Source organism: Apodemus sylvaticus, chromosome 3 (assembly GCF_947179515.1).
Source record: "Apodemus sylvaticus chromosome 3, mApoSyl1.1, whole genome shotgun sequence".
Lineage (NCBI taxonomy): Eukaryota > Metazoa > Chordata > Mammalia > Rodentia > Muridae > Apodemus > Apodemus sylvaticus.
Window position 1 is genome coordinate 130,337,496 of NC_067474.1, and position 26,425 is coordinate 130,363,920.

Consider the following 26,425-nt stretch of genomic DNA (forward strand, 5'->3'; position numbering starts at 1 on the left):
CAGAGGCAGGTGGATTTCTGAGTTCGAGGCCAGCCTGGTCTACAGAGTGAGCTCCAGGATAACCAGGGCTACACAGAGAAACACTGTGGGGGGTGGGGTGGGGGGAAGAATTGCCTTGGTCATGGTGTCTGTACACAACAGTAAAACCCTGACTAAGACACTCATCAAACATTTAGCTACTAGTGCCAGTTTGCAGTAAACACTAGGAAAGGGAATCATGAGGAATGATGTCATGAGGCCTGTATTAGTTTGGGTTCTCTAGACTAATATAATTTATAGAATGATTCTCTGTGTATATAGATTTATAACAATGATTTACAGGCTGTGGTCCAGTTAATCCAGCAATGGCTGGCTATGACGAAAAGTCCAAGAATCCAGTAGTTGTTTAGTCCTTGAGGCTGGAGGTCTCAACTGGTTTTCAGTATACACCAGAAGTTCAAAGAAGTAGGTTCTAATGCCAGTGAGCCTATCAATAAGAAGAGCAAACAAGCTGGGCAGTGGTGGCGCACACCTTTAATCCCAGCACTTGGGAGGCAGGGGTATGCGAATTTCTGAGTTTGAGGCCAGCCTGGTCTACAGAGTGAGTTACAGGACAGCCAGGGCTATACAGAGAAATCCTGTAACAGAAGAAGAGGAGGAGGAGGAGGAGGAGGAGGAGGAGGAGGAGGAGGAGGAGGAAAGAGGAGGAGGAGGAGGAGGAGGTGGTGGTCCCTTCTTCCATGTCCTTACATAGGCTTCCATCAGAAATCATGCCCTGGAGTAGAGATGGGTCTTCCTGCCTCAAAAGATCTAAGGTAAAGGTCTGTTTTCCCACTTAAGCAAAAATTCCTCAAAGGTATGCCCCTCTATTTTTGGGTTTTAATTAATTCCAGATGTAATCAAGTTGAAAAGCAAGAATAATCATCACAAGACTCATTTATCTAATCCAGTCCCAAATACTGGGATTACAGGAATGTATCACCATGCCAGACTAGATGTGTTTTCCTTTGCAGGAATATTACATGTGGGGTACTGTGTACTTCCTGTTGTACCACATTAAGAAGCACACACATGGTAACAAGAGATCCCACTTTTAGTGATGATAAGAATGAGAGGTTCCTATACTGTTAGCTTGATGTTTATTGTAGACTTACCCATCAACCATTCCCTATTGGTTTTAGTAGACAGTGATGGTCATTGCCTAACTACATTATTTCATTATGGAATCTAAATTAGTATTTCATTGTATGGAAAAGCCAAGATATGTGCCTAATTCTTTGTTTAACAATTTTCACAATAATGAATGTTCTCCTATCTTCATGAGAGACCAGTAAGGTTTGTTTTGTATATGGATAGCTATATACTCATAGTTTTAATGTACTATAGTCATTATCTTTTTGTTAACTTATTTTTGACCAAAGGAAGCCTCCTTAGATTGGCTCCCATGCCATTTTATTCTTTTGTTTTATTCCATTTCATTATTGACAAGCCTAAACCATCTTCAGTACTTCCCTAGTATTCTGTCAAAAAGATATCCAAAGATTATCTTGGTTCCTGTATCAAATCTGGAACCAACCTGTTCCTGCCTTCCTGATACACGTTCCTGTTTAGCTTACAGACACTGAATGGCACTTTCACCTCCCAGTTGCCTCTGTAAAAATCCTATTTGACATCCTTGATCCTGAAGGCTACCTATTCCCTACACTCAGTCAACTACCAAATCTATTGGCTCTATCTAGAAAGAAACATCTCAGCTCAACACCGTTACTTTGCCTAACCTACCTCCTACTTAGTCAACTCCGCTAGTGAACTTACTGTTAGAGTCCTCATTCACCTTTTGTTTTGGTTTTGAGACAGGCTCTTTGTACATAGTCCAAACACAAACCTTGAACTGTAAATCCTCCTGCCTCAACTCCCAAGTGCTGAGATTAGAGCCATGCACATCACAATCTGCCAAACCGAGGCCTGATGTCTAAGGTCTGTATTCTGAATTTGAGATTTAGAAACACTGGAAGGGGTAGGATTTGTTTGTTTGCTTGCTTATTATGTTAAAAATTGAAACCAGAGCCTCATACACAGCAGGCAAGTGCTATGCCACTGAATTACATCCCCAGGCCCTGGCACTGGTTTTTAAAGAATGTGTATCAAAAAGCTGTATTTAATATGTTAATCTGAACACCATTTCTATTGAAATTGTTTTTACCATTTCTATTGAAAATTCCATTATACTTGTATCAAAAATTAATAAAAAATAAATCTAACTTGTGACAAACTCCTGGAAGACAATTGTTTCCTTATCCACTGTCTCACTGCCAACCCATTTGTGGCAAGTTTTTTTGTGTAAAATTCCTGCTATTTAAATTAGCTAATATGGCATGGCCTGTTTTTCTGACTAGAACTTGACAGATATGATTAAACTAAGTAGTACACATAGATCATAAAAGCTAATGCCACTCCATCACCCATCCAAGTACACAGAAGAACGGTAGGATGAGGAATTCCTAGCCAGGTAGTGGTGGCACATGCCTTTAATCCCAGCACTTGGAAGGTAGAGGCAGGTGGATTTCTGAGTTCCAGACCAGTCTGGCTTACAGAGTAAATTCCAGGAAAGCCAGGGCTACACAGAGAAACCCTGTCTCAAAGAAAATAAAAAATAATAATAAAAAAAAAAGAGTTCCTAGAGCCAGGCCCCAGGAATTAGGCAATAGTTTTTCTACAACACCTCTCTGGAGTCAGAAGCTAGGCTAACTCCCCTAATAGAAATGTTCCTTCAATTCTATCATGAATTCTATCATTGAGTTCTTGAGTGTTGTATTCCAGACAGGCAGGAAAGTGAAAGAGATCAAGGACGTATATTCAAGGATTCCAGAGTCTAGTATAAGAAACCAAATATGTACAAGAGACCAGAAATAGGCATCACCTGTTTAGTGAGAGCTCAAAGGAAGAACAGATTAATTATAGCTTTGACTTCAAAATAACCTCAAGGATGTCCCCTTAACCTTGACCTATTTCAATGTTTAGAGACATGAAAGCAACAACAAAAACATGCTTTCAAAATGCAGGTGTTTTGAAGTGAATTGTAAATAGTTTTGTTTAGCTAAAGGTAATGGAAATGAGAAATATGAATGGAGAAGAAGCAGCTTGTAACCTGAGACACTCTCTGAATATCAGACTTCAGAATATAGTAGAGATTGGACCTTGGTTTTCTTTTTTTAATTTATTATTTTTATTTGTTATTTTATTTATATTTCAAATATTATTCCAATTCTGGGTTTCTGCTCCACAAACTCCCTATCCCATTCCCCAATCCCGCTGCTTTTATGGGGGAATTCACCCACACACTCCCACCTCGCCACCCCAGAATTTCCCTACACTGGGGAATCCATCTGCACTGAACCAAGGGCCTCCCCTCCCACTAATGCCAGATAAGGCCATCCTCTGCTACATAAGCAGCTGGAGCCATGAGTCCCTCCATATGTACTCTTTGGTTGGTGGTTTAGTCCCTGGGAGCTCTGGGGAGTCTGGTTGGTTGATAATGTTGTCTTTCCTATGGGGTTGCAAACCCCTTCGGCTTCTTCAGTCCTTCCCCTAACTCCCTCACTGTGGTCCCCTTGCTCAGTCCTATAGTTGATTGCAAGCATCCACATCTGTGTTGGTCAGGCTCTGGCAGAGCCTCTCGGGACAGCCATTCCAGGCTCCTGTCAGCAAGTGCTTCTTGGCATCAGCAGTAGTGTCTGGGTAAAATATTTCAACTTACTAGTAACCTGTTAGAGACCAAAGAGAAACAAATAGAAACAAGGGGCTTAGCTAGGATTTTTTGTTTTAGCCTAGATTAAAAGGAAACATGCTCTATTTAAACTAGTGAATAGGCCGGCTGCTGATGGTGATGTGCTAGACCTGGGCACGCATCTGTTTTTCAGATAGATGACAGAGGAAGTAGGTTCGGCCTTTAAGTATTGTGGCAAAAACTACCTGTGGACCGTAGAAATGTCCCACCCTAAATGACTCACTTGCTAAATAGAGGATTCTAAACAAATAATCCAAAACATGGAAGAAATCTTTATGCAAAGATATTTTTCATAGTCTTACTTAAAATACAAAAGAAGAAAGAAAAGAGCCAGCAAGAAAAGGTGACCGGCTGGCTAGGAGTTTGACCCCCAAGGATCTACCTAATGGAAGGAGAGGATCAACTTCTCCAAATTATCCTCTGACCCCAGACTCACTCTGTGTCACACACTCATACACAAAGTAGATAAATATTTAAAACAAAAAGCCCTCAAAAACAGTAACACGAGTATGTATAAAAACATATAAAAGTACATATACATGATAATAGTACTGGCTTGACAAATTATGATGCCCTCATATGCAAAGCTACATAACCTTTAAAATTATGGCAATGAAAATTATATAGCAACGTGTACAGTGTTCATAAATATTTTTTTTTGTTTTTTTTTGGTTTTTTTTGGTTTTTTGGTTTTTTTGTTTTGTTTTTTTTTTTTTTTGAGACAGGGTTTCTCTGTATAGCCCTGGCTGTCCTGGAACTCACTGTAGACCAGGCTAGCCTTGAACTCAGAAATCCACCTGCCTCTGCCTCCCAGAGTGCTAGGATTACAGATGTGCGCCACCACCGCCCAGCTTCATAAATATTCTTGATTGCATTAGCTTTAATTATAATTGTGTTATACTCCACATATAAAGTCAAATAAAACAAAAAGTGGATGAAGGAAAAGAGGAGACTGAGGCATGAGAATCCTGTGGATCCAAAGTCATCCTGAGCTATAGAGAAAAAAGTGATGGAAAACTAGAAAGTGTGAAGAAAGAATGTTCTTTCAGGTACATAGATGTAGAGATGTGGGGATTACAAAGCACAATGGAATGCCCAAGGGAGTTTTTGCCTCTGTTTTTCTCTCTCCACAGCTATGCCCCACTCTCCTTCTGCAAACTTCACACAGTTCTTCCCATTCAAGGTAGCCTGAAACTAAGCAATACCAGAATTCCTGTTTAGCAAGGGGAATACAACTGATCTAGTTTGGTCAGCTTGTCTATCCCTATACAGCTGACAGCAGTCAGTGACTCAAAATTCTACTCCTGAGGCAAGAATATAGAAGGTGATGGAGAAAATAGGTCCCCTTGCTTTCAGAGTAGGCTGAAACATTTCATCCTGGCAGGATACCCCACGCCCCATACACCCACTATGAACTCTACTTACCCACTTCCTTACAGTGAACAGGTGAATTAAATCGTTAACTCACATGACTTGAACATTTTAGACTGATGCTTTCCAACCTACTCTCTCACCTCTATAGTATGTGTCCTGTTTGCCTGTTATCTTCCAGCTCTGGAGTATAGGTGACCTGATATTTCACTAATTTGGAAAGGAAAAAAAAAAGTGCTACTCATTGGTTTTTTTTTTGTTGTTGTTGTTGTCCCCCCCACCCCCGAAATAGGGTTTCTCTGTGTGGCCCTGGCTGTCCTGGAACTCACTCTGTAGACCAGGCTGGCCTCGAACTCAGAAATCTGCCTGCCTCTGCCTCCCAAGTGCTGGGATTACAGGGGTGCGCCACCACCGCCCGGCTCTCATTTTTTTTTTGGAGTTTTTTGTTTGTTTGTTTGTTTGTTTGTTTTGTTTTTGTTTGGTTTGGTTTTGGTTTTTTGAGACAGGGTTTCTCTGTGTAGCCCTGGCTGTCCTGGAACTCACTCTGCAGACCAGGCTGGCCTCGAACACAGAAATCTGCCTGCCTCTGCCTCCCAAGTGCTGGGATTACAGGAGTGCGCCACCACGCCCGGCTTCTATATAGTTTTTACAACCAGCACTGCTCAGACCCCCTTAGATGACTCCACAGGCTCCCTCCTGGTAGAAAGAGGATCCTAAAAAAGACGATTTGTCATCCAAAAACTGAAGAACAACTAAAGGGAAAGCTAACATTTTCTAAGTACGGAAAAAATGCTGGGCATTTATGTTGTTCCTTAATCTTCCACTCACTCAGGTTTTTGTTTGTTTGTTTTCTTCTGCCGAAGAGAAAGAGAGCAGCCAAGATCTCCAGGCTTACATTCTCTCAGAAACAACAGGGGAAAAGCACATTTTCTTTTCTTTCTTTTTTGGTTTTTCGAGACAGGTTTTCTCTGTGTAGTCCTGGCTGTCCTGGAACTCACTCTGTAGACCAGGCTGGCCTCAAACTCAGAAATCCACCCGCCTCTGCTTCCCAGAATGCTGGGATTACAGGAGTGTGCCACCACCGCCCAGCTGAAGCACATTTTCTTATTAGTAAAATGATTCAATAGGTAAAGGCACCAAGCCCAACAACCTGCATTTGATGTCCAGAGCCCATAATGGTTGAACAGAACTAAATCCTGCAAGATGACTTCTGACTTCCAAATATGTACTCATGGCACATGACTGGGTTCCTCCTGAAAAATAATGTTAAGAAGAGGAGGAAGAGGAAGAAGCAGAAGCAGAGGAGGAAGAAGAAGAGGAGGAGGAAGGAGGAGGGGGGGAAGAGGAAGGAGGAGGAGGAAGGGTGCCACTCTTACACTAAGGGGAAAGCATCTGTCTAGCACGCATGGGACCCTAGGTTCAGTGCCTACAGCTGTGCAAGCTAATAACAATAATAGTGTTTCTGGATTTGATGGTATAATCTCAATAATTTTGGATACTGAGGCAGGAAAATCCTTCACAACCAAAATTTAGGCTAGCTCATGTAACATAGAGAGATTACCATCTCAAAACAAAAAGAAAAGGAAAAGACCAGCAGGAAGGAGAGCCAGCAGATCTAGGTGGATCTGTTTCACTTACTAGATCTTGGGAACTGATGTTATGACAGACAGGAAATGTCAAGCCCAGGCAGAACCATGGGTCCCAAGCAACTGGGGTTGTTTGGAGACAAAACACAGTCACACTCCATTTATGTGACCACTTCCTTTTCAGTTCTCTACACACACAAGGGATTTCTCAGTCCTTCACACAAATTTCTCCTCTGCCATTTTCTCCATTCACTTTTAAAAAACTTTTTTTATTGTGTATGAGAAAGAATCTAGGGTGGGAAGAGGTAGCCACATGTCATAGCATATTTGAGACATGCTGATGCTGGGAACTGAAGCTAGGCCCTTTGCAAGAGCAGCAAGTACTCTTAACTGATCCATCTCTCCAGCTCCCCATTTATTTTTTGTTTTGTTTTTGTTGTTTTGTTTTTTTGAGACAGGGTTTCTCTGTGTACCCCTGGAACTCACTCTGTAGACCAGGCTGGCCTCAAACTCAGAAATCTGCCTGCCTCTGCCTCCCAAGTGCTGGGATTACAGGCGTGTGCCACCACTGCCCGGCTCACATTTACTTTTAAAAACAAACTTATTGCCAACTGGGGTGACACATGAATTAAAATTCAGCACGCAGGAAACAGAGGCAAGTGGATTTCTGAGTTTGAGGCACATGTATAAACCTGATTTATATGTGCTTCAAGCCAGCCAGAGCCACAGACTGAGACCCTGTCTATAAACAAACAAACACATATTTGTGGATGCCAAAGGATAACTTTCAGAAGTTAGTTCTCTCCTACAATGCATTCTAGGGATGGCCCTCAAGTTATCAGGCTTGGTTAGTAAGTGTTTTATCCTCTGTTTCTCTGGATACTGCTGATTTTTACACTAGGTGACATGGCATCCTACTGTCCTGATGTCCTTTATAATTCAGTCATATGAAAATACAGAATACTTTTCTCAATCAAACAAACACATAGACCTACCCAACATCCAGGGGCTTGGAAAAGAAGACTTTTCTAAGTGTTCTTTATATCCAATTTAACACATGTGCACATATGTATTTAGCCTCCACTTTAGCATGAGACTAGATGGCTCTGACTTCAGCAGCTGTCTGTACAGCTAACAGTTTATCTCTATAACTTAGCAACAGCAGTAATAACAAGGTAGGCCCCAGGCCAGCTGCTCAGGGGTGCCTCTGACAAGTATGGCCACTTAGTAAAACCAAACAAGTTCCCCAGGCTTCTTTATCTTTGTTGTGTTTCCAGACAAAGTTGTAAAATTGATTTCTCCTGGCTAGAGTAATCTGCTCCCTAGCTACTGTGATGCTATATGAATAATAAAAGCTGGTGAGAGTTAAGAGGTCTTAGGTGCTTTGATGGTTTTTTTGTTTGTTTGTTTGTTTTGTTTCTTTGTTTCTTTGTTTTCGAGACAGGGTGTCTCTGTGTAGCCCCGGCTGTCCTGGAACTCACTCTGTAGACCAGGCTGGCCTGGAACTCAGAAATCTGCCTGCCTCTGCCTCCCAAGTGCTGGAATTACAGGTGTGTGCCACCACCACTGCCTGGCTCTTAGGTGCTTTGAAACAGAGGCTCAATATTCTCTAGACATCCCTAGGACTCAGTAAATTCTCAAGCCTGGCTGAGAATTACAATTTACAGATGCAACTAGTTAACCAGTCAGTCTTCAAAACTAAAGCCTTCAACACATCTAAACCTTACAAGAGTAGACAAAAACAAAGGGTTAGGGATTTGTTTCAGTGTTAGAACACTTGCCTAGTAAGCCCAGCAAATGGGAATGGGAGGAGAGAAAACACACACACACACACACACACACACACACACACACACACAGAGAGAGAGAGAGAGAGAGAGAGAGAGAGAGATTTTGGTAGAACTGGAATCCCAGTATTCAGGAGATTAAACCTCGAAGCCCAACCTCAGGCAGGTTGGAAGAGGACAAATAATGCTCTGATATTTCGTGGAAGTACCCTTGAGACCTGGAAGTATATGTCCATAGCTAAAGGAACAGATTGTAATCTATGAGAAGGAGGTTTGGTTTGGTTTGGTTTGGTTTGGTTCGGTTCAGTTGGACTTTAGCCAATGCTGCCCTTGAACTTGTAGCCCTTAGCCTTTACCTCCCAAGCACTGCAATTATTGGCCTGAACCACCACACTCAGTTCATGGGGTGTTGGGGACGGAGCCCCTGAGCTTTATGCATGCTAACCAAACAGCTTACTAAATAACCTGCAGTCCCAGCCCAAGACGAGTGTTCTAATATAATTTTTCTCTCTGAGTTTATTTCTTGTAATAAACTCAAGCCCCTAGTTCCCAGCCTCTTAAACTGTAGGTCAGGCATTAACTGGGGTTGCACAAACTTTTGGTAATGGTAAAGGGTTACTAAATGAGCAAGGACCAAAAATTAATTCAAAATAAAGTGAATGATGATTCTTAGGTGTCTTGGGCATGCTCACTGTGTTTTATCATGAAACTTTACTATAACCTTGGTCTAAAACATATAATATGTGCACTTCCCACTACATTTGTCATCTTACCACCTACCATGATGAATCTGCCTAAAGCACATCAGTTCTGATTTGAAACTATGTTATACTTTGAATTGGAGTTTTTATTATATGTACAAAATTTATTCTTTTATAGAAATGTAATAATTAAATAAAGAAAACAAAGTCTTTTGATATTTTCCTATCATTAATCCTCAGTATATAAATATCAAATTAGTATATAACCTTGAATTGGTCTGTGTTAGAATATTTGATTTTACAAATGACCATTTGAGAGCTCGCAAGATGACTTACCACAAAGTTTGATCACTTGGATTCTTTCCTTTAGACCCACACTATGAAAGAAGAACCAATTCCCACAGGCCATTCTCTGATGTCCACAAATACCCACAGGCCATTCTCTGATGTCCACAAATACATTGTATACACCATGATACAAATGATAGCCAATAAACATAAATAAATATGTGTAAAAAAGGCATACACGAATTTTGGCCTACAATTAGGACAGAACTTCCCATACTTTCTTTTTTTTTGCGGGGGGGTGGGGGTGGGAGGGAAGGGGGAAGGGTTCAAGACAGGGTTTCTCTGTCCTGGAACAGCCCTAGCTGTCCTGGAACTTACTCCTGGCAAGTAAAATTTTTAACTGAAAAATTTTTGGGATTTATTATCAGTAAATATTTGATTTGTCTGTCTATTTTATATACCTACATAACTCAGGATCATGTAAAAGTTTCTGAGACAAAAAGAGTTTGCAAGTGGAAATGTTAGATAGCCTTATCTAACATTAGAAAAGTCTTTTTGAAGCTCCGGTCTTAAGTCACCACATTATTGGTATAAATAACAACATGCCACAATAGCCCATCTAGCACACACATGTAAACGCCTATCCTGAAACAACTATATAGAGAGCCTCTTAGGTCCCAACCAAAATCTCATGTACCAAACCTCAACAAAGATAGGCAATTCCCTTCTTAACCCTCAGTTCCCTCCTCTGGTGGATGTAACAGGATGTCTCAGATAAGGCAATTCAGAATCTGATTATGGGTACATCAATGGACTGATGTGTGTTCTTTATATGTAAGTTAACACATGGGAAGATGTTCCTGGAAGGAAACAGGAGTGGTAGATTGGAGGGGTTTATCATGAACTCAGTCCCTATGTATACTACAGGGATCAGTTTCTCTCTGGAAAGTGAATTCTTTCATCTGGACTCCCTAGAAATAGACCCTAAAACAAGAATCCAAAAGCAGGTAGTTTATTAAAAGAATTAAGATTGGAAGGAAGGAAGGGAGGGAGGGAGGGAAGGAAGAAGGATAAAAGGACAGAAAGGGACTGTCATGGAGTCAAGGAATAGCTCAGTTGATAGTGTTCCTAATATGTGTGAAACCCTTGATTTGATCTCTAGCACAGAAGAAACAGGCATAGCAGTGAACATCTATAACAACATGCCACAATAGCCCATCTAGCACACCCATGTAAATGCCTATCCTGAAACAACTATATAGAGAGCTTCTTAGGTCCCAACCAAGATCTCATGTACCAAACCTCAACAAAGATATTCAATTCCCTTCTTAACCCTCAGTTTCCTCCTCTGGTGGATGTAACAGGATCCTCTCAGGAGGTAGAAACAGGAAGACCAGAAGTCCTCCATCATCCTCAGCTACATAGTAGGTCCCAAAACATCCTGGGCTATATGTATTACGGGAAATATTAAAAAGAACTCCAAGTTTCCCCCACATTACACGCAGCTACTCTCAACCCCAGCGGTCTCGCTGGCCAGTTCTTATCTCGTGGAGACTCTCTTGACTCAGAGCTCCAAAATCTCTCTATCCAGCTTACTAAGTTCCCACTGGCAGGTCGTTACCATGCCAGCCCCATGCTTCAAAACCCCCATGGCCTTTGTTGTGCACTTCTGGCAAACCCATACTTTGCCACCGTACTGTGAACCCAGAGGAGACACTGCATGAAGGAAAACACAACACAAACGTAGTTCAGAAATAAACGTAACTCAATCTCTAGGTGCAACAACTAAAACCTAATCTTGTAAGCCTTATTAAAATCTAATTCCTAGCTGGGCTGCCCTCCTCCCCTGTTCCAAAAGGACCTCTCTCCTGCTTCCTCTCTTCCTCGGTCCAACCCGGAAGTCCCTCCTACTCACCCAGTGATTGGCTCCTTTATTTATTAGGGGATTGGCTCACAAGGACAACACTAGGCCCATCCACAACAGAGATGGTGATGTGGGGGAACCACTACTTCTTTTGCTGGAGAGACAGCTTAGTGGTTAAGAGCACTGACTTATCTTCCAGAGGTCCCAAGTTCAATTCCCAGCAACCATATAGCAGCTCACAACCATCTGCAATGGGATCTGGTTCCCTTTTCTGGTGTGTCTGTAGACAGTGACAATGAACTTACATGAAAATTAATTAATTAATTAATTAATTAAGAGGCCTTTTTTCCTTTTATTTTTCTGATCTTAGACCATTCAAGGGGGCAACAAAGACAGAGGGTTTGTTGTAGCCCTTAAATTAGAAAGCTTTTCCTGTATAAAATTCTTTCCAGTCTGTCTCAGACTTTGGGGAATAAAAATGAATCAGAGACAATCATCACTTTGCCTTCTCTCTGGGTGAAACCTTCTGACCAAAGGTGTGTGTATATGTGGATACAGGAGCATATATCAGTTTATGTGATTATGTCAATGTACATGTCTGTATATATCTTTGATACACGTGTGACATGTGTGATGGCCTGATACCACTATTACCCCCATTTCCCTCCATAGTCTCTATTAATCTCCTTCAAAGCTTCCATATAGTTTTATGTTGTGGAAAAGTTACGAAGGCAAATTACCCAATAGGCCTTGTGGCTGGCTAAATAGAGACTAGGGAAATGTCTAAGTAGATGATCAGGTTAAATTGGTGATGGATGGCACAGGAAGAGCCCACGCCCTGGGCCAGAGGGTAAGAGCACATTCATAGGCATAAGCTGTGAAAACGTGATAGGTGATGGCAGGACAGAGCGAGGCTCCATGAGAGCTGGAGCTAAAGGCCAGGAGCACCAAAACCCTTATCTACGCTGTGCAGGATCCAGATAATATTTTCCAACGCCTTATCTCAAGAGACTCCAATCAGCTAGGCAGCACTTCCTGGATGGAATCTGTCCAATGCCAGCTCAAGCTGAAACAATGCCAAATCACAAAATAAACCATTTGCATGAGGGAGGAAACTGAGCTTGGCTGGTCAGGGACCTCCACAGCAGCTAGAGCCTGAGCAGATGCACGCTCACTGTGCAGGAAATCCATTAGCCTATTTGGCCATACAGGAAACAATCACACTCCCAGTAACAATGCTGTGTATTTACACAGGGACAAACAGCTTGAGGTCCTTTAACTATGTTATCGTGTTTTCTTTTCTAACTTTTTACATGTATTTATTTACAAAGGGGGGGGTCACACATGTGTCACAGTGTTCATGTGGAGAACAGAGGACAGTTTCCAGGAGTAAGTTTTTTCTTCCCATTGTGTGTGTCCCAGGGATTGAACGCAGGTCATCAGGCTTGGTGATAAGTACCTTTACCCACTGAACCATCTTGGCAGCCCTATTATCCCTTACGATCCTCAAGTAGGCTCCCTGGGGACAATGCTTTATCTACAGATAGATAAAAGGATACATAAAAGGTTAAGTGTTTTCCTGTGCTTATGTAACTGGTTGGTGCCACAGCTGAAGCTGAAATTTAAATAACTAGCTCCAGAGCTGGAAAGATCTGTTTCTTTTGTCTCCTTCCCTGCATTGGTCTTTTCACTGCTCCCTCTGTGGAAACACATGGGGCCCTCTAGAAAAACAAGATTCTCTTTCAATTGAGTCCAAGAATTTAGTTGTCCTTAAGTAGGGTCCTCAATTCACACACACAATTCTCTTTTTTTTCCTGGAAGTTTGCCCAGGAATATTTGTATGAGCTGGGAAAGCAAAGAATTGTAAGCAGAAAGTTTCAGATATGTGAGGAATCTTGCTATATGTATGCTGTCAGTCCTGGTTCACTTCAGCTCAGACAGAGAAGACAGAAGTGACTGCAGGACTCTCCATCAGAATTGAGTTCTAATTCCTTCATCCCATCAAGAGACCTACATGTCCTCTGTTCCTAGTTATGAAAATATCAATTTTCTTCCAGAAGATTCTTAGATTACTCATAATATCTATCCTAATTTCCAGAAGAATAAGTTTATTAAAATGATGCATTTGTATTTCAGCCCCTCCTCCCTCCACCCCTTTTTTTCCTCCTATAGTTCAGTGAACTAATGGCTTCATACATCAACTCTGGACAGTCATGACATGGCATACTAAAAAATATGTATCTTGGCTTTTCAGTTAAAAGTTTGTACTGCAAGGAAACATAATGGAAAAGAAGGAGCTTTCCATGCCTAAGACTAGCTTGATGTATAGGAAACATATAGAAACATATAGAAAAAGGTTGAGGGGAGCAAGGAGGATGGGCTGAGTCCAGGCTTGGTTGATGGGTGTGGTTATAGCAGAGCCTTCACTTCTGGAGAGAGTCCAATTACAGTGTGAACCTTGGCATCCTTCTAGATAGAGGATACAAAAGGCAGCAAGCCCAATAAATGTTTTGGTGGTGTTCGTGGGTAAACAAGTCTGTGGCCTTTGCACACCCTAGTCCCAGAGTAACCAGGGAGGAAGTAACAAGATTCTACTGTTCCCTAGAGTAGCATGGAAAAGTCAAATGATTACAGAAAGTCCCAGAGTTTCACATGACCCTAGCAAGAGAAAGATCTAGATCTCTGGATACAATACAAATGAGAGAAATGACCTAAAGAAGTCAGGCTGGAGCAGTAGAAGTGGCTAATTGGTTAAGAGTACTGTCTGCTCTTGCAGAGGATGCTAGATTAATTCCTTGCACCAGCATGGTGGGTTTCAACTGTCTGTAACTCCAGTCCTAGAGGATCCCACAATCATGAAGGCATGAACCTGCACATGGCATACAGGTATGCATGCAGTCAAACGCCTATACACATAAGATAATAAGCAAAAATTTAAATTTACTGGGCCATGGTCATGCACACTTTTAATGCTAGCACTCAGGGGGCAGAAGCAGGCAGATGTCTGAGTTCAAGGCTAGCCTGGTCTACAGAGTGAGTTCTAGGATTACACAAAGAAACTCTGTCTTGAAAAAACAAGAAGAAAAAAAGGAGGAGGAAGAGGAGGAGGAGAAGAAGAAGGAGATGCAGAGAAGTAGAAGAAATAGCAGCAGGCAGGGCCTCAGGGCTTAGGGATATAGCATAGTTGTAGAGTGCACATCCTAGCAGGCACAAAATTCTGGGTTAAATGTGTGTGTGTGTGTGTGTGTGTGTGTGTAGAGGGGGGGGGGAAGACAAGCTGCGAAGGAGGATGATGATGACGAAGAGGAGAAAGCAGCAACTACTACTACCACCACCACCACCACTACCACCACCAAGATGACTAGAGTGACCCAGCAGAGCCCCACATGTTTCCACAAATACAAAGCAACTTGGGCACAATGGAAGCACAACAAAGGTAGGTATGGTGACACGAAATCCTGTAATCCTTTTTATACTTGTTCTTAATTATGTATATATGTATAGTATATGAATGTATATAGTATATATATGTATATGTATATATACTATACAGTGCCTGAAAAGGACTGAGAAAAGATGTTGAATCCTCAGGAGCTGGACTCATAGGCAGTTGTGTGGAAACTTCTGGTTTATCTGGAAAGTCAGTTATATCAAATGATGTTTTGCTGGGGCACACACGTCAAAGGATGTTTTGCTTAAAGCAGACACAGGGGAAAGCATGTTTTGTGATAACAGACATGTGAAAGGAGGAATAATATTTAGAAGGACTGTAAACATGCCCTCGCAGACAGTGGGACCCTCAGCACTGGTTTGCCTTGCTCCACCTCACTAGTCTTTGCTGATGACACCCATGTATTGGTCCATCTTAGCTGATGACACCCATGTATCGGTCCATCTTAGCTGATGACACCCATGTATTGGTCCATCTTACTACATTGCTTTGCTGAGCTTCACCCGTGGTGACTTGATAGAAACTTGACAAAGAAATTCTTGGGAGGTTCCTGCAGCTTCTAGCCACTTCCAAGGTGTACTCAGGCTGTTGTTGAGCTTCCAAGTTTCATCTGGATTGAATTGCCCTTGCTGATTCCTGTGCAGTGTCTGCTGAGTGGACAGGACTGTGGCTGCTGATTATTGTTTGGTGTTTTCTGGACTGAAAATAATGAAGATTGTAATAACCCCAAAGAACTATTTCTAAACAGGTCTACTTTCCCCATATCCTAATACCTTTCTTTCCCACTACCTCTGGAGGTTGGTGGGCTGAAGGAAAGGTTGAACCCTCATTAAAGTAGGTTAAGGGGCTAGAGAGATGGCTCAGCAGTTAAGAGCACTGACTGCTCTTCCAAAGGTCCTGAGTTCAAATTCCAGCAACCACATGGTGGCTCACAACCATCCATAAAGAGATCTGATACCCTCTTCTGGTGTGTCTGAAGACAGCTACAGTGTACTTACATATAATAAATAAATAAATCTTAAAAAAAAAAAAGTAGGTTAAGAAAAATTTATGCCTACAGGAAACAAACTTCTTGGGTCTTCTTGTAAGAGCAGTATTAACTACTGAGCCATCTCTCCAGCCCTTTGGGGCTTTTATTCCTTTGTTTGTCTTGTAGCATTGTGACTCAAACCTAAAGCCTAATGTACAAAAGTCAAGCCCACTCTCAACTAAGCCATCCCCAGCCACCTTCTTCTTCCTTTTCTTGTTCTCTCTTTTCTACTTTTTCTTTCTTTTTTTCTTTCTTTCTTTCTTTCTTTCTTTCTTTCTTTCTTTCTTTCTTTCTTTCTTTCTTTCTTTCTTTCTTTCTTCCTTCCTTCCTTCCTTCCTTCCTTCCTTCCTTCCTTCCTTCCTTTCTTTTTGTTGTTTTTGTTTGTTTGTTTGTTTTTTGAGACAGGGTTTCTCTGTATAGCCCTGACTGTCCTGGAACTCACTCTATAGACCAGGCTGTCCTCGAACTCAGAAATCCACCTGCCTCTGCCTCCTAAGTGCTGGGATTACAAGTGTGAGCTACCACGCCAGTTTCTTTCTTTCTTTCTTTCTTTTTTTTTTAAGGAATAAAGTCTTGGGACCAGTGAGATGACTCAAAGAGTACAGGTACTTTCTGCACAAATCTAGAAGAACTGGGTTTGATCCTCAGAAGTATGGAAAGGTAGAAGGGGAGACGAGCCCCACAGAGTTGCCTTCAGACCACTTCACATGCACCATGGCATGTGCAAAGTGTCAGTGTTCCCCTCCCCCACATACTAAACTTTTTTAAGTTTAAGAAAAAGGGTCTTACTATGTTTCTCATGCTGGTTCCAAACTCCTAGTCCCAGGAAATTTCCCTGCATCAGCTCCTGAATAGCTATGGGTCTATAGGTACATACCATTATGCCTAGGCCTTTGTTGTTGTTGTTGTTCCCTTGTTTGTTTGCTTTCTGAGAGACAGGGCTTCTCTGTATAACCCTGGCTGTCCTTGAACTCACCCTGTAGATCAGGCTGGCCTCAAACTTAGAGATATCCACCTGCCTCTGCCTCCAAAGTGCTAGGATTAAAATCATGTGCCACCACTACGTGGCTCCCTGTTTTCTCAAGATAAAAGTCTAGGCCATTGATTTGAGACCTTTTCTCTTAACTAACATACACATTTAGTACTATAAGCTTTTGCCTGAATCTCACATATAGATACATTGAGCTTTGGGTTTTTGCTTTGTTTTTAAGTAAAGATTATTATTAATATTTTTAAAGATTTATATATTATCTTCATTTTATGTGTGTTAGCATTTTTGTCTGCACTTATGTATGTGCATGATGTCTGTGCCTGGTTCCCACAAAGGCCATAAAAAGGCATAAGATCTCATGTGTCTCGGTGTTACTATTGATGTGCTAAAACACCATGACCAAAGCAACTTTGGGAGGAAAGGATTTGTTTAGCCTATATTTCCACATGGCAGTTCATTATCAAAGGAGATCAGGGCAGGAATTCAAGTCGGGCAGGAACCTAAGGCAGGAGCTGATGTAGAAACCATGAAGAAGTGCTGCTTACTGGTTTGCTAGGCCTGCTCTCTTATAGAATCCAGGACTACCAGCTTAGAGATGGTACCACCAACAATGGGATGGGCCCTCCCCCATTGATCTAATTGAGAAAATTCATTATACCTGGATCTCATGATCCTCAACTGAAGATCCTTCCTCTCTGATGGGTCTAGCTTGTGTTAACTCAAGTTGATGCACAAAACCAGCCAATACACCATGTGACATACCACATAAGTTCTAGGTCCTCTGCAAGAACAGCAAGTGTTCTTAACCCCTGTTCCACAGGTGCAGTCCTGAGTGCTTACATTCTATTTCAATACAATACAAACTATTTTCTAATTTTTTATTTAATTCTTCATTGAACCATGTGTAATTTAAAAATGTGTTATTCAGTTGATAAATAGTTGAGGGTTTCGCAGACATCTTTCTGCTTTTGATTTCTTGTTTAATCTTATTTGTACTCACAGATCATATTGTAGAAATCCTTTTACATTTATTGAGACTTGTTTTAAAAGGCCACAATATAGTCTCTATTAGTAAATATTCTACTGTGCTCTCAAAAACAATATTTATTATTGGCTGAGTATATAGCAGTTTGTAGACAGCTTGCTTAGCGTTCATGAAGTCCTGGCTTCATCCTCAACCCTGTGAACACTCAGCATTGTTGTACACGCTTGAACCCTCAGCAGGTGGAGACAGGAAAGTCATCAAGACCATCTTGGATATAAAGAAAGTTTAAAAAAAAAATAGCCAGGCTTGGTGACTTTAATCCCAACACTCAAGAGTCAGAAACAGGCAAATCTCTGTGAGCTCCAGGACAGCCATGGCTACACAGAAAAACTGTCTCAAAATACATACATGTATACATACATACTATTTACTTATTTATTTATTCTTGATGCTGAAGTAGGGCTTTTTAAGTGTCATTTATGTAATAAGGTTGATAGTGGCATTCAAGGATTCCAGTCTGATACACATCTTAATGAGGTCAGGGACAAGGGAACTACAGGTTTTCTGATACATGGTATCTAGCTCATACTGTAGCTCTTATTTTTTATTATTCTTTTTTGGACAGGTTGTTATATAATTGGGTCCCACCTGCACTTACAGGCATCTGTATTTGTAGCAATTATTTTTCTGAATTGTTAATTCTTTCCATGACTCTTTTCAGTTGGTTTTCTATTGCTATGGGTTAACTGATTTCCAAGGTCCAATTTGCTGTTAATTCCATCTAATACATTTTTTTCTCTTTCTTTTTCTTCTCTCTCTCTGGTTTTATGTTCGTTTGTTCCTTTTTGTAGGTGTGAAGACTAAACCTGGAGCTTCTTGTATGCTAGGCAAGCACTCTGCCCTTGAGCTATATCGCCAGTCTCAGCACCAGGTTTTAGGAGTCAGTTTTAACAATCTCTATGTTTATTCTCACCATGCAGGGGACTTGGGTGTAGTGCATGCCAGACAAGTACTCTGCCACTGAGCCACACCTTTCCTTAGCCTTCTCTTTTCATTGGACACAAGGTTTTGCTAAATTGCCCAGAAGTGGCCTAGAATTTATTCTGAATTATAAGCTAGATGTAAATTTGTGATTCTCTCCCTTTGTCTCCTGTGTAATCTGGGTTACAGGCGTATGTTACCAGTCCCAGACTCATCATCTACCTTCTTGAAAGTATGAAATGAAAATATAACAGTTGTTTAATTGCCTAGGCTAGAGTCATTTCTGGATTTATTGTCTAGTCATTGATTTTTCATTATAGGTTTGGTTCCTTGCTTCCATTGTATACCTGATCATTTTAATTTTCAAAAAAGATTAATTTGGTTTAATTTATATGTATGGGTGATTTGTAGCATGTATGACTGTACTCCACATACATGGGCGGTGCCCTTGGAGGTCAGAGATGGTGTCAGATTCCCTGGAACTGGGGTTATGGGTAGTCATAGCCACCATATGAACACTAGAAACTGAACCTGGACTCTGCATAAGCAGCTAGTGTTCTTAACCACGAAGTCATCTCTGCAGCTCCTATCTGATAATGTTTGACTGGCTATCACATATCACCAGTTATACTTCTGGATATTTTTGGAATCCTATATATACTCTCATTCTAGGAAACTGTTTGATAATTCAAGGATTGTTCTTGAGCTTTGTTAAGGGAAACAAAAAGGATTTTTTTTTTTGTCTAAGCTAATTTTGCTATATTATTAACACTCTATTAAAAAGTATCAAGTTCTATCTGGTATTCTACTCATCCATTTAGAAATATGAAGTGTTTCTGGCTCATGTTAAGTCAATAGTTTTGCACATGCTTTCCCAAGGTTTCCATAGTATCCCTACACAGTGTCTCGCTGTGATATACATACAGTATGAGAAAGCTGTCTACAGCTCTCCAAAGAGCTCTCCTGTCCATCTGCTTTCTCCAGGCTGTTTTCTCCTCCCTGGTACTCAGCCTTGAAAATTCAATCCATGGCTGGAGAAATGGCTCAGCAGTTAAGAGCACTCATTACTCTTGCAAAAGACCTGGGTTCAATTCCCAGCACCCACATAGTGGTTCACAACTGTCTTAACTCCAGTTCCAGAGGGCCCGATTCCTTTTCTGACACTGGGGGTACCAAGCAGTCACCTGATGCACAAACAAATGTGGTACACAGCCATACATGCAGGCAAAACAGTAATATGCATAAAATAAAATAAATCTTAAATAAAATTTGATCCATCTTGTGTTATATAGTTTATGACCCCTGGGAAAGGATAATAGATTCAATCCAGTTATAATTAAAAGATTTATTGATTAGCTGCTAGCAGGATGAATAATCTCTGAATCAAATTTGAAAAAGCCACAAAGGGGGATTATGAGGAAGGACTTTTAAAGGGAAAAACCATGTGAAGACCTTCAATGTCTATGAAAATAAATAAAAACTGATCTGTTCTGCCAAGTTTAACATTTATAGCAACTCAAAGCAATCTTTGGATATCTGCATAGGCAAGTGACGGAAGCAAAACAAGCAGTTAGTTATATTATAACAAGTAGATACTCATGGCTATATATTTTTTGGTTGGGGTCATTGAGTTGGGATTACTGGGAACTTATCTACCAGGGACTATAGTCAGAGACAAACAAGTCTGGGTCCCAAAAAGGATAGGTGTCCAGATGAATGCCTAACATAATATAGAACTTCTTTAGCCATAACACTTGACCTTCTGAAATACCAGGTCAGCCAGGGCTACCTAGGAAAACCTTATCTCATAAAGCAAGCCAGCAGGAGCTGTGGAGATAGATGGCTGATTGGTAAAGTGCCTGCTATGTAAGCTTGAGGACCCGATTCCATTCCTGGCAGCCTTGTAAAAAGCTGGAGGTGGTGTTGCCTGTCTGGGGCTAGTGCTTGGGACCCCTGGAGCTGCTAGCCAGCCAGTTTAGCCAACTGGCTCAGTGAAAGAACAAAAAATAATCTGGAGAAGTAGAGGAAGACATGTGACATGACTTCTGGCTTCCACATATGTATGCATGGGTGAACACACCTGTGTAATAAACAGACACATGCACACACACAAATACACACAGACATTGCATATGCAAAAAGAGAAGAAAATTTAAAAAAAACAAAAAGGGTTCACACCACTGAAAAGAGAAATGAAAACTTCTTTTAACTTATGCCTCGTTGTGCTAGTGCTTATCTTTAATCCCAGCATTTGGGAGGCAGAAGCAGACGCATCTCCGAGTTTGAGGCCAACCTGGTCTTCAGAGCAAGTTCCAAGACAACCAGTGCTACACAGAGAAACCCTGTCTCAAAAAACCAATATATGTGTGTGTGTGTGTGTGTGTGTGTGTGTGTGTGTATATATATATATATATATATATATACATATTGAACTATTTAAAAAATTGTTTGTGGGTCAGCTTGGTGGGTCAGACTTGTCATCAAGCCTGATGATCCTATTTCATCAGAGATCCACTGGTGGAAGGAGAGAAGGTACTCCAAAGGCTGATCACACACGCTGTGATATGAGTTATTCCCACCACCCCGACCCCACACACATCAAACAAGTGTAATTTAAAAAAATAAAAAATATTGTTAATATATAATTTTCATTTTATAGTTTGTTATGCATGACTTATACAAAATAAATATAGATGTATATTTGGATGGCATTTAACATATCTTATTTATGGGGTGTAGAATAAGGCGGATGAGTCTAGACTCTCCTTTTCCCTTCCTACTATCAAAAGCCTTCATGTTTAGGACAGTGTGTTTAGGACAGCTGTTTTTGTCCTTAGCTGGAAAATTATTAGAATCTCCTCAAAAGTGTTTTTAGACCATAAATAATAGAGTGTGTCCCACTCTAAACAAATATAATCAGGTAATTCTAATAGGTAACCAAGGCTGAGAACCAGTGTTCATGCAATTGAACTTAATTGTCTTTGAAAAGCACTTGTGGGGAGAAAAAGGTTCATTTGGAAAAATATCCTGTTTGGGGTGGATTTTCTGATGAAGCCAAACTTCCTGGAAGTACTGGAACTGACCTGTAGAGGAAATATAATCTAGAGCACAAAATAACCAGCCAGCATCGACCTCTCTCCTGTTAAATGAAACCATGACCATAAAGGTTAAGACCAGTCTTCTTTATCCAGGCTGGTTCAAGGACGGCTGCGGTATAAGGGAAGTGAAGACAAGGTGGACTATGAACTTTGCATTTGGCTCTGCTCTAGTGTGCAAATGAGCTGCTTCTCGTTGGATTCTCTATTGATTTCACTTCTCCAGTTAGTATACACAGTGACTCTGCAGAGTACTTCTGGGCTGAGCATCCAAAACAAACAGAAGGTACTGTGTGTAAGCTGCTGACTGTTCCTTTTCTTAAGCTTTTTTCTCTAGGACACCACTTCATTATTTCTTTTCCTCTCTGCATTTCAGGGTTACACACTTTTTGACTAATTCAAACAATTTTGCTTGGTCTCCACCTCTATATCTGATAGTTCTATAGCAAATTTTCATCCAAACCTGAAAGCAAGTTCTTTTATGTATAATTAATTTGTTTTTTTTAAATATTTATTTTTTATTTATATAAGTACACTATTGCTCTCTTCAGATATACCAGACGAGGACATCCAATCTCATTACAGATAGTTGTGAGCCACCATGTGGTTGCTGGGAATTGAACTCAGAACCTCTGGAAGAGCAGTTAGTGCTCTTAACCACTGAGCCATCTCTCCGGCCCTTTCTTTTTTGGTTTTTTTTTAAAAAAGACTTTATTACTTTAATGTTGTTGGAGCAAGAGCTCATTGGTTAGAAGCACTTACTGCTTTTGTGCCTCTTAAGGGCTAAGATTACAAATATGCAGTGCACTCTCATGCCCTGGGTTAAGTAAACTTTTTTTTTTACATTACGTTTTCTTCCAGACTTACTACTTCCAGCTCAAACTATTGCATTTCAGAAAAAAATGAATGAAAGAGAGAACTTTGCTTTTGGTTAATACATTTTTACTCTAGCTTTTATAAAATAGGTTAACTGGACAGTATCTTAGAGTTCTACTGCTATGAACAGACACCATGACCCAGGCTACTCTTATAAGGACGACATTTAATTGGGACTGGCTTACATGTTCAGAGGTTCAGTCTACTATCATCAAAGCAGGAACATGGCAGCACCCAGGCAGGCACGGTGCAGGAGGAGCTGAGAGTTCTCCATCTTCATCTGAAAGCTGCTAGCAGAATACTGTCTTCCAGGCAGCTAGGATGAGGGTCTTATAGCCCACACCCACAGTGACACACCTACTCCAACAGAGCCACACTTTCTAATAGTGCCACTCCCTGGGACCAGCATATACAAACCATCAGAGAAAGTCTTTTGTTGAAGTTAGGTCCTGGTTCTTCCTCCCAGCCCCAAGTTCCCAGATATAAGACTCAGACTCAAAATATATTTACAAATACCGTGGCCATATAGCAAGGCTTGTCTCTGGCTAACATTATAATTTAAGATATCTCATTTATTTTATCTATGTTTTGCCATGTGGCTGGTTCCTGTGCTCAGGTGGCATGTATCAATCTCCTTACATCTTCCCAGAGGGATCTTTGCACGTGTGGCTCTATCATAGAATTCTTTCTCCTCCTGGATGTCACACCTTCTATTTCCTGCCTAAGTCATAGGCCATAGGCTTTTTAATTGACCAGCGATGCATCCATACAATACACAAGATATTCTCTCTACAGTCTATACTCTCTTATTAATATGATCTTCCAAAAGCAATGATTGTTTCATTTGCTTATTTTTAAGACAGGGTCTTATGTGTATCCCAGGCTGGTACTGAACTTAGCATTCTTCTACTAGTCAGAATTGTGGGACATGCCACAACACTCAACCCAAGAAATTATTATTATCCAAACTGGTACTACCAACCCAGAATCTTCTGAAGATAATATATATTCTAACTCTAGCAATCAGTCCCCGGTGGTCCCCAACTCTACACGCCATTTTCCATTATAAAAGATCTTTGAGCAATGGTTGATTCCAGGCACAAGACTTCAAGAAACCACAAGGTGAACCTGAAATATCTTTTAATTGTTTTTTTTTAATTTTTTATTGGTTATTTTATTTCTTTATATTTCAAATGTTATCCTCCTTCCGGGTTTCCCCTCCACAAATTGCCTATCCCATCCCCCATTCCCCCTGCTTCTATGAGGGTGCTCCCTCCACCCACCCACTCCTACCTCACTGCCCTAACATTCCCCTACACTGGGGCATCGAGCCTTCGTGGGACCAAGGGCCTCCCCTCCCATGGATGCCAGATAAGGCCATCCTCTGCTATATATGCAGCTAGAACCATGGGTCCCTCCCTTTTGGTTGGTGGTTCAGTCTCTGGGAGTTCAAGGGGTCTGGTTGGTTGATATGGTTATTCTTCCTATAGGGTTTCAAACCCCTTCAGCTTCTTCAGTCCTTTAATAGTTAATTTTTGTTTTAGTTTTAAAATTTGTCCTTTTAAATTTGTTTATTTTTATATTTATGAATGTTTCACCTGCTGAGATGTGTGTGTATCACATGCATGTCTGGCACCCTAGGAAGTAAGACGACATAAGGTCATAGGGTCCCCTGGAACTAAAGTTATATAGATGATTATGAGCTACCATGTGGGGCCTGGGAACAAAACCTTGGTCCTCAACAAGAACAAATACTCTCAGTTGCTGAGCCATCTCTCCAGGCCTTTATTTTCATGTGTGTGTGTGTGTGTGTGTGTGTGTGTGTGTCAGTCTGTCTGTCTGTCTGTGTCTGTCTGCGTGCACATGCATATGTGTGTGTGTGTGTGTGTGTGTGTGTGTGTCCGAGGAGGCCAGAAATGGGAGTTGGATCCCCTAACGCTGAAGTTACAGGCAATTGTAAGCTACCTGGCATACATGCTAGGAACTGATTCTGGTCCACTGGAAGATCAATAAATGTTCTTAACCACTGGACCACCTCTCTGGCACCCTGAAATATCTTCTTATGCTTCAAAGTCATGACTGGTATTGAACCAAAATGATAGAACAGACAACCAGAAAGGAATTCCCACTACTCAAAAATGTTGTATTAGTAACTGTTGTGTCTCTGTAACAGAACCGTTAAGGAAGAAGGCGTTTATTTTGGCCCACAGTTTTAGAGGTGGGGAAGCTATCTTGGTAAATCAAGAAGCAGAGACCACAGACCAAAATCAGCCTTCCAGGCCTGCCCCTAGTGACCTACTTCTTTTAAGACCTCAAATCCCAAATATTCTACAACCTCTGAAAACAGCACCACTGTCTGGGGACAAAACATTCAAACCTGTTGTAGAGTACTATCCTCCAAGTGGAACAGCTATTATCTTGAAATACCAGTTGTTTCCAGGTGGACAAAAAAAAAAAAAAAAAGACATGGGAGAGTTCTCTGGAGAGAACCATCTCTTCAGCTCAATAGAATTTGTATTTGTTTTGATATGGGGTTTCTCTGTATAGTCCTGGCTGTCCTGAAACTCACTCTGTAGACCAGGCTGGCCTTGAACTCACTGAGATCTACCTGCCTTTGCCTCTGGAGTGTTGGGATTAAAGGCACCACTGCCTAGAGACAATAGAATTTTTTAAAGCAATATTTTGTAAACCCAAGTAAAACAATTATCTTGGCAATTACCTAGACAACAGTACATCTGTAAAATTATTTAATTTGGAGAGCTGGTTCAGTAAAGAGCACTGGTTGCTTTTTCAGAACACCAGGATTTGACTGCCAACACCCACATGGTGGCTCAAAACCATCTGCAACTCAGGTCTCTTTTTTTGTTTGTTTGTTTGTTTGAGACAGGGTTTCTCTGTATAGCCCTGACTGTCCTGGAACTCACTCTGTAGACCAGGCTGGCCTCGAACTCAGAAATCTGCCTGCCTCTGCCTCCCAAGTGCTGGAATTAAAGGCGTGCTCCACCACAGCTCAGCAGCTCAGGTCTCAACACAACTGACATACATTGAGTTCCAGGGGAATCAAACACCTTCTTCTGCCCTACATGGGTGCCCAAATACACAATCATACACACATATATAAAAATAAAATAATTAACATGGCTTCTGGACTTGGGGGCACATTGTGCCTTTAATCTCAGCACATGGGAAGCTGAGACAGGTGGATTTCACCGAGGTTAGTTTGCTGCCAGCCTGGTCTAGAGGTGAGTTCCAGGACAGCCAGGGTCTGTGAGAACTTGTCTCAAACGAAATTAAAAAGTTAAACAAATCAGACAAACAAAAAACTGTCCAAAGGCATTGCATGATACAGTGAGATTTGAAGCAAGGCCCTCTAACTCTGAGTTCTACTTTTCAATACCTCATTTCATTTCTTCCTGAAGTTAACAGACAGATGGATTTGAGAAAGAGTAAACATGAGGCTGAAAGAGTAAAACGTTCATTCATTCACGTAACAATGATTGAGCATCTTTCATTCATTCACGTAACAACGATTGAGCATCTTTCATGAGCTAGTCACTGTTCTAGGTAGCAAGAATGTAGTAATACAAAATAAAGAAATGATGGGGCCGGGCGGTGGTGGCGCACGCCTGTAATCCCAGCACTCTGGGAAGCAG

General features: G+C 41.1%; 1 protein-coding gene across 1 annotated transcript in view; it reads left to right on the forward strand.

Annotated features, from left to right (window-relative positions):
- Positions 1–22,161: 22,161 nt before the first annotated feature.
- Positions 22,162–26,425, forward strand: part of Ipp (intracisternal A particle-promoted polypeptide) — a 40,759-nt gene continuing 36,495 nt past the window's right edge. Inside the window, exon 1 of the mRNA XM_052177069.1 lies at positions 22,162–22,182. The gene's annotated coding sequence lies outside the window, so the exon portion shown is untranslated. The remainder of the gene's footprint in view (positions 22,183–26,425) is intronic.